Source organism: Astyanax mexicanus, chromosome 1 (genome assembly GCF_023375975.1).
Source record: "Astyanax mexicanus isolate ESR-SI-001 chromosome 1, AstMex3_surface, whole genome shotgun sequence".
Taxonomy (NCBI): Eukaryota; Metazoa; Chordata; class Actinopteri; order Characiformes; family Acestrorhamphidae; genus Astyanax; species Astyanax mexicanus.
The window spans coordinates 89,367,501-89,377,500 of record NC_064408.1 but is presented as its reverse complement, the minus strand read 5'-3'; positions in this window follow the sequence as shown (position 1 = coordinate 89,377,500).

Genomic DNA, 10,000 nt, shown 5'->3' with positions numbered 1-10,000 from the left:
CCTTAAAAATGGCATAGATCCTTCTCAATTGCTTTGGCACATTTTCATTAATTTTGTCCATCTGTCAAAATAAACTGGACGGTGCAGCAAAACTACATGGATCCTCATCACTGCTCATATCGCTCCAAAAACAGTTTACCCACGTGTCAAAACTGATTTCCTTTCTCACACAAATCATCAGTGCCCCCAAAATGCATTGTCCCTTTGGCATTGTGAAAGTACTGCAAGTCAAAATGCTTAGATGTTTTGTCTTTATGGCAGAGTTCTAGCTAAAGGAATACAATGTTCACACCACACACACTGCACTCTTTCTGCTGAGGAAATTACAGTTTTTCTCAATTGGTTTGGCTCATTTCTTGAAACTGAGATGACATTCCTATAACTAAAAGGTAAATTGGCCAAACAGACTTACAGTTCTTCACAACACTTCAGATAACCAGCAAAATGTCATATGTCTCCCAAAACGTTCATTCTTGCTTCAAAATGAAGTCTTTCTCCCATATAAATAGTCAGTACCATAAAAATGGCATAGATCCTTCTCAATTGCTTTGGCACATTTTCATTAATTTTGTCCATCTGTCAAAATAAACTGGACGGTGCAGCACAACTACATGGATCCTCATCACTGCTCATATCGCTCCAAAAACAGTTTACCCACGTGTCAAAACTGATTTCCTTTCTCAAACAAATCATCAGTGCCCCCAAAATGCATTGTCCCTTTGGCATTGTGTGAGTACTGCAAGTCAAAATGCTTAGATGTTTTGTCTTTATGGCAGAGTTCTAGCTAAAGGAATACAATGTTCACACCACACACACTGCACTCATTCTGCTGAGGAAATTGTAACTATTTTTATTTACAAGTACATTTTTACACATTACTGTAGGTAGAAAGAAAAGAAAATACTAAGGAAAATGTATCAAATATACTATGTATACAAATTACAAAAACCTGCAAAAACAAAACAAAATACATTACAGTAGGTAAAAAAATAGTCAAGCATCACAAATGCAATACAGTAACATTCTGACTACTCTGTGTCACTCCCCTCTCTCCATCACCTTCCTGGCCATCCATCCGCTGCAGTCTGTTTGGCCATAAATTCTCATCAACATTGCATCTGATATGTTCTTTAGCAATGCACTGTGGGAAGAATGCCTGAGCCATCCTCTACACTGATCGCCACAGGACTATATAATCATTATATCATCACAGGACTATATCATCGTTATATAATCACAGGACTAGCATCAAAGAACTAGCACCAGGCCAAGATGTATACAGTGGATAGAAAAAGTCTACACACCCCTGTTCAAATGGTAGGTTTTTGTGATGTAAAAAAAATTACAATAAGACAAATAATTTCTACCTATAATGTGACCTATAACCTGTACAATGCAATTGAAAAACAAACAGAAATCTTTCAGGGAGGTGAAGTAAAAATAAACAACTGAGATATTGAGGTTGCATAAGTGTGCACACCCTTTTATAACTAGGGGTGTTGCTGTGTTCAAATTTAACCAATAACCTTCAAACTCACTTTAAATTGGAGTCAGCACACACCTGTCAACAATTAAAGTGCCTCTGATCAACTCCAAATAAAGTTTAACTGTTCTAGTAGGCTTGTCCTGATATTTTTGTAGCCACATCTTTCAGCACAAGCCATGGTCCACAAAGTGATGCCAGAGCATCAGAGGTATCTCATTATTCATAGATATCAGTCAAGTGAAGGCTACAAAAGTCATTAAATATACCATGGAACACTTTGAAGACTGTCATCATCAAGTGGAGAAAACATGGCACAACAAGACATTACCAAGAACAAGACATTTGACAAAAATTGATGATACAGTTTTTCTCCATTGGTTTGGCTCATTTCTTGAAACTGAGATGACATTCTCAAAATAACATGGACAAATTCCCAAACTAACTTGCAGTTTCTCATAACAGAATGGCATTTCTCATTGCTTTCATCACATTTCAAATGCTTTGTACATGTCTCAAGCACTTAGTACATCTTTGCAAATGGTTATGTACAAGTAGCCTACACTTAACACAATCATCCTACATTTAGTACATTTTCCAAAAGAATGCATCTTGTTGATCTATCTTAATTGGTTAGTTCTCAGTGTAATGGTTGTTCTCTTCAAAACATGTCAGCACAATTTCATCATATAAGTCATCATCTGCAGAATAGTCTGCTCAATTCTCAAAATGAATTAAGAAATTGTAATACAATACAGAACACATATTTTGGAACATTTCATAAATTCATTACAATCAGGTGAGTAGGTAACAGATGAAAGCAGGTTTTGACGAAAATGAGTGTCCCACATTACTGGTGACCAATCCATCAGTTTGTTGTCTATTATTTTGAATGCTGGCATTGCTCTATATACAGTGGATATAAAAAGTCTACACACCCCTGTTCAAATGCCAGGTTTTTGTGTTGTAAAAAAATTAAAGCAAGACAAATAATTTCATAACTTTTTTCACATTTAATGTGACCTATAACCTGTACAATGCAATTGAAAAACAAACATAAATCTTTACAGCGAAAAAATATAAAACAAAAAACTTAAAATCACCTGGTTAAATACATATAACTAATACTTTGTTGCAACATCTTTTGCATTTATTACAGCACTCAGTCTTTTTGGGTAGGAACCTATCAGCGTGACACATCTTGATGTGGCAAAATTTGCCCACTCTTCTTTGCATAACTGCTCAAAATCTGACAAAATGTGAGGGCATCTTCTGTGCCCAGCCCTCTTCAGATTACCCCACAGATGTTCAATGGGATTCAGGTCTGGATTCAGGCTGGGCCATTCCAAAGCCTTAATCTTATACCGCTGAAGCCATTCTTTTGTTTATTTAGATGTGTCCTTTGTGTCATTGTTGTGCTGAAAGATGAAGTTCCTTTTCATCTTCATTTTTCTACCAGAGGCCGAAGGTTTTTGCCAATACTGACTGGTATTTGGAACTGTTCAAAATTCCGTCCACCCTGAATAAAGCCCCAGTTCCAGCTGAAGAAAAACAGCCCCAAAGTATGATGCTGCCACCACCATGCTTCACTGTAGGTATGGTGTTCTTTTGGTGACGAGCAGTGTTGCTTTTGCGCCTAATATACCTTTTGGAATTATGTCCAAAACGTTTAACCTTGGTTTCATTAAACCATAACACATTTTCCCACATGCGTTTGGTAGATATCAGATGAATTTTTGGAAAATTAAGTAGAGCTTAGATGTTTTCTGGATGTTAGTTTTGCACAGACATATGAAGAAGTCGGCAGATTGTTGTCACATGTACTACACAGCCAGTACTTGCCAGAAATTCTTGCAGCTCCTTCAGTGCTGCTGTCGGCCTCTTGGCAGCCTCCTTGACCAATTTTCCTCTTGTCTTATCATCAATTTTTGTCAAATGTCTTGTTCTTGGTAATGTCTTGTTGTGCCATGTTTTCTCCACTTGATGATGACAGTCTTCAAAGTGTTCCATGGTATATTTAATTACTTTTGTAGCCTTCACTTGACTGATATCTATGAATAATGAGATACCTCTGATGCTCTGGCATCTCTTTGTGGACCATGGCTTGTGCTGAAAGATGTGGCTACAAAAATATCAGGACAAGCCTACTAGAACAGTTAAACTTTATTTGGAGTTGATCAGAGGCACTTTAATTGTTGACAGGTGTGTGCTGACTCCAATTTAAAGTGAGTTTGAAGGTTATTGGTTAAATTTGAACACAGCAACACCCCTAGTTATAAAAGGGTGTGCACACTTATGCAACCTCAATATCTCAGTTGTTTATTTTTACTTCACCTCCCTGAAAGATTTCTGTTTGTTTTTCAATTGCATTGTACAGGTTATAGGTCACATTATAGGTAGAAATTATTTGTCTTATTGTAATTTTTTTTACATCACAAAAACCTACCATTTGAACAGGGGTGTGTAGACTTTTTCTATCCACTGTATACATCTTGGCCTGGTGCTAGTTATTTGATGCTAGTCCTGTGATTATATAACGATGATATAGTCCTGTGATGATATAATGATTATATAGTCCTGTGGCGATCAGTGTAGAGGATGGCTCAGGCATTCTTCCCACAGTGCATTGCTAAAGAACATATCAGATGCAATGTTGATGAGAATTTATGGCCAAACAGACTGCAGCGGATGGATGGCCAGGAAGGTGATGGAGAGAGGGGAGTGACACAGAGTAGTCAGAATGTTACTGTACTGCATTTGTGATGCTTGACTATTTTTTTACCTACTGTAATGTATTTTGTTTTGTTTTTGCAGGTTTTTGTAATTTGTATACATAGTATATTTGATACATTTTCCTTAGTATTTTCTTTTCTTTCTACCTACAGTAATGTGTAAAAATGTACTTGTAAATAAAAATAGTTACAATTTCCTCAGCAGAAAGAGTGCAGTGTGTGTGGTGTGAACATTGTATTCCTTTAGCTAGACCTCTGCCATAAAGACAAAACATCTAAGCATTTTGACTTGCAGTACTTACACAATGCCAAAGGGACAATGCATTTTGGGGGCACTGATGATTTGTGTGAGAAAGGAAATCAGTTTTGACACGTGGGTAAACTGTTTTTGGAGCGATATGAGCAGTGATGAGGATCCATGTAGTTTTGCTGCACCGTCCAGTTTATTTTGACAGATGGACAAAATTAATGAAAATGTGCCAAAGCAATTAAGAAGGATCTATGCCATTTTTATGGTACTGACTATTTATATGGGAGAAAGACTTCATTTTGAAGCAAGAATGAACGTTTTGGGAGACATATGACATTTTGCTGGTTATCTGAAGTGTTGTGAAGAACTGTAAGTCTGTTTGGCCAATTTACCTTTTAGTTATAGGAATGTCATCTCAGTTTCAAGAAATGAGCCAAACCAATTGAGAAAAACTGTAAGACAAGAGGAAAATTGGTCAAGGAGGCTGCCAAGAGGCCGACAGCAGCACTGAAGGAGCTGCAAGAATTTCTGGCAAGTACTGGCTGTGTAGTACATGTGACAACAATCTGCCGACTTCTTCATATGTCTGTGCAAAACAAACATCCAGAAAACATCTAAGCTCTACTTAATTTTCCAAAAATTAATCTGATATCTACCAAACGCATGTGGGAAAATGTGTTATGGTTTAATGAAACCAAGGTTAAACGTTTTGGACATAATTCCAAAAGGTATATTAGGCGCAAAAGCAACACTGCTCGTCACCAAAAGAACAGCATACCTACAGTGAAGCATGGTGGTGGCAGCATCATACTTTGGGGCTGTTTTTCTTCAGCTGGAACTGGGGCTTTATTCAGGGTGGACGGAATTTTGAACAGTTCCAAATACCAGTCAGTATTGGCAAAAACCTTCGGCCTCTGGTAGAAAACTGAAGATGAAAAAGAACTTCATCTTTCAGCACAACAATGACACAAAGGACACATCTAAATCAACAAAAGAATGGCCCAGCCTGAATCCAGACCTGAATCCCATTGAACATCTGTGGGGTAATCTGAAGAGGGCTGGGCACAGGAGATGCCCTCACATTTTGTCAGATTTTGAGCGGTTATGCAAAGAAGAGTGGGCCAATTTTGCCACATCAAGATGTGTCACGCTGATAGGTTCCTACCCAAAAAGACTGAGTGCTGTAATAAATGCAAAAGATGTTGTAACAAAGTATTAGTTATATGTATTTAACCAGGTGATTTTAAGTTTTTTGTTTTATATTTTTTCGCTGTAAAGATTTATGTTTGTTTTTCAATTGCATTGTACAGGTTATAGGTCACAGTAAATGTGAAAAAAGTTATGAAATTATTTGTCTTGCTTTTTGTCACCATTGGTCACCAGTAATGTGGGACACTCATTTTCGTCAAAACCTGCTTTCACCTGTTACCTACTCACCTGATTGTAATGAATTTATGAAATGTTCCAAAATATGTGTTCTGTATTGTATTACAATTTCTTAATTCATTTTGAGAATTGAGCAGACTATTCTGCAGATGATGACTTATATGATGAAATTGTGCTGACATGTTTTGAAGAGAACAACCATTACACTGAGAACTAACCAATTAAGATAGATCAACAAGATGCATTCTTTTGGAAAATGTACTAAATGTAGGATGATTGTGTTAAGTGTAGGCTACTTGTACAAAACCATTTGCAAAGATGTACTAAGTGCTTGAGACATGTACAAAGCATTTGAAATGTGATGAAAGCAATGAGAAATGCCATTCTGTTATGAGAAACTGCAAGTTAGTTTGGGAATTTGTCCATGTTATTTTGAGAATGTCATCTCAGTTTCAAGAAATGAGCCAAACCAATGGAGAAAAACTGTAAAACTATTTTTATTTACAAGTACATTTTTACACATTACTGTAGGTAGAAAGAAAAGAAAATACTTAGGAAAATGTATCAAATATACTATGTATACAAATTACAAAAACCTGCAAAAACAAAACAAAATACATTACAGTAGGTAAAAAAATAGTCAAGCATCACAAATACAGTAACATTCTGACTACTCTGTGTCACTCCCCTCTCTCCATCACCTTCCTGGCCATCCATCCGCTGCAGTCTGTTTGGCCATAAATTCTCATCAACATTGCATCTGATATGTTCTTTAGCAATGCACTGTGGGAAGAATGCCTGAGCCATCCTCTACACTGATCGCCACAGGACTATATAATCATTATATCATCACAGGACTATATCATCGTTATATAATCACAGGACTAGCATCAAAGAACTAGCACCAGGCCAAGATGTATACAGTGGATAGAAAAAGTCTACACACCCCTGTTCAAATGGTAGGTTTTTGTGATGTAAAAAAAATTACAATAAGACAAATAATTTCTACCTATAATGTGACCTATAACCTGTACAATGCAATTGAAAAACAAACAGAAATCTTTCAGGGAGGTGAAGTAAAAATAAACAACTGAGATATTGAGGTTGCATAAGTGTGCACACCCTTTTATAACTAGGGGTGTTGCTGTGTTCAAATTTAACCAATAACCTTCAAACTCACTTTAAATTGGAGTCAGCACACACCTGTCAACAATTAAAGTGCCTCTGATCAACTCCAAATAAAGTTTAACTGTTCTAGTAGGCTTGTCCTGATATTTTTGTAGCCACATCTTTCAGCACAAGCCATGGTCCACAAAGAGATGCCAGAGCATCAGAGGTATCTCATTATTCATAGATATCAGTCAAGTGAAGGCTACAAAAGTCATTAAATATACCATGGAACACTTTGAAGACTGTCATCATCAAGTGGAGAAAACATGGCACAACAAGACATTACCAAGAACAAGACATTTGACAAAAATTGATGATAAGACAAGAAGAAAATTGGTCAAGGAGGCTGCCAAGAGGCCGACAGCAGCACTGAAGGAGCTGCAAGAATTTCTGGCAAGTAATGGCTGTGTAGTACATGTGACAACAATCTGCCGACTTCTTCATATGTCTGTGCAAAACAAACATCCAGAAAACATCTAAGCTCTACTTCATTTTCCAAAAATTCATCTGATATCTACCAAACGCATGTGGGAAAATGTGTTATGGTTTAATGAAACCAAGGTTAAACGTTTTGGACATAATTCCAAAAGGTATATTAGGCGCAAAAGCAACACTGCTCGTCACCAAAAGAACAGCATACCTACAGTGAAGCATGGTGGCAGCATGGGGCTTTATTCAGGGTGGACGGAATTTTGAACAGTTCCAAATACCAGTCAGTATTGGCAAAAACCTTCGGCCTCTGGTAGAAAACTGAAGATGAAAAGGAACTTCATCTTTCAGCACAACAATGACACAAAGGACACATCTAAATCAACAAAAGAATGGCTTCAGCGGTATAAGATTAAGGCTTTGGAATGGCCCAGCCTGAATCCAGACCTGAATCCCATTGAACATCTGTGGGGTAATCTGAAGAGGGCTGGGCACAGGAGATGCCCTCACATTTTGTCAGATTTTGAGCAGTTATGCAAAGAAGAGTGGGCCAATTTTGCCACATCAAGATGTGTCACGCTGATAGGTTCCTACCCAAAAAGACTGAGTGCTGTAATAAATGCAAAAGATGTTGCAACAAAGTATTAGTTATATGTATTTAACCAGGTGATTTTAAGTTTTTTGTTTTATATTTTTTCGCTGTAAAGATTTATGTTTGTTTTTCAATTGCATTGTACAGGTTATAGGTCACATTAAATGTGAAAAAAGTTATGAAATTATTTGTCTTGCTTTAATTTTTTTACAACACAAAAACCTGGCATTTGAACAGGGGTGTGTAGACTTTTTATATCCACTGTATATAGAGCAATGCCAGCATTCAAAATAATAGACAACAAACTGATGGATTGGTCACCAGTAATGTGGGACACTCATTTTCGTCAAAACCTGCTTTCACCTGTTACCTACTCACCTGATTGTAATGAATTTATGAAATGTTCCAAAATATGTGTTCTGTATTGTATTACAATTTCTTAATTCATTTTGAGAATTGAGCAGACTATTCTGCAGATGATGACATATGATGAAATTGTGCTGAAATGTTTTGAAGAGAACAACCATTACACTGAGAACTAACCAATTAAGATAGATCAACAAGATGCATTCTTTTGGAAAATGTACTAAATGTAGGATGATTGTGTTAAGTGTAGGCTACTTGTACAAAACCATTTGCAAAGATGTACTAAGTGCTTGAGACATGTACAAAGCATTTGAAATGTGATGAAAGCAATGAGAAATGCCATTCTGTTATGAGAAACTGCAAGTTAGTTTGGGAATTTGTCCATGTTATTTTGAGAATGTCATCTCAGTTTCAAGAAATGAGCCAAACCAATGGAGAAAAACTGTAAAACTATTTTTATTTACAAGTACATTTTTACACATTACTGTAGGTAGAAAGAAAAGAAAATACTTAGGAAAATGTATCAAATATACTATGTATACAAATTACAAAAACCTGCAAAAACAAAACAAAATACATTACAGTAGGTAAAAAAATAGTCAAGCATCACAAATACAGTAACATTCTGACTACTCTGTGTCACTCCCCTCTCTCCATCACCTTCCTGGCCATCCATCCGCTGCAGTCTGTTTGGCCATAAATTCTCATCAACATTGCATCTGATATGTTCTTTAGCAATGCACTGTGGGAAGAATGCCTGAGCCATCCTCTACACTGATCGCCACAGGACTATATAATCATTATATCATCACAGGACTATATCATCGTTATATAATCACAGGACTAGCATCAAAGAACTAGCACCAGGCCAAGATGTATACAGTGGATAGAAAAAGTCTACACACCCCTGTTCAAATGGTAGGTTTTTGTGATGTAAAAAAAATTACAATAAGACAAATAATTTCTACCTATAATGTGACCTATAACCTGTACAATGCAATTGAAAAACAAACAGAAATCTTTCAGGGAGGTGAAGTAAAAATAAACAACTGAGATATTGAGGTTGCATAAGTGTGCACACCCTTTTATAACTAGGGGTGTTGCTGTGTTCAAATTTAACCAATAACCTTCAAACTCACTTTAAATTGGAGTCAGCACACACCTGTCAACAATTAAAGTGCCTCTGATCAACTCCAAATAAAGTTTAACTGTTCTAGTAGGCTTGTCCTGATATTTTTGTAGCCACATCTTTCAGCACAAGCCATGGTCCACAAAGAGATGCCAGAGCATCAGAGGTATCTCATTATTCATAGATATCAGTCAAGTGAAGGCTACAAAAGTCATTAAATATACCATGGAACACTTTGAAGACTGTCATCATCAAGTGGAGAAAACATGGCACAACAAGACATTACCAAGAACAAGACATTTGACAAAAATTGATGATAAGACAAGAAGAAAATTGGTCAAGGAGGCTGCCAAGAGGCCGACAGCAGCACTGAAGGAGCTGCAAGAATTTCTGGCAAGTAATGGCTGTGTAGTACATGTGACAACAATCTGCCGACTTCTTCATATGTCTGTGCAAAACAAAC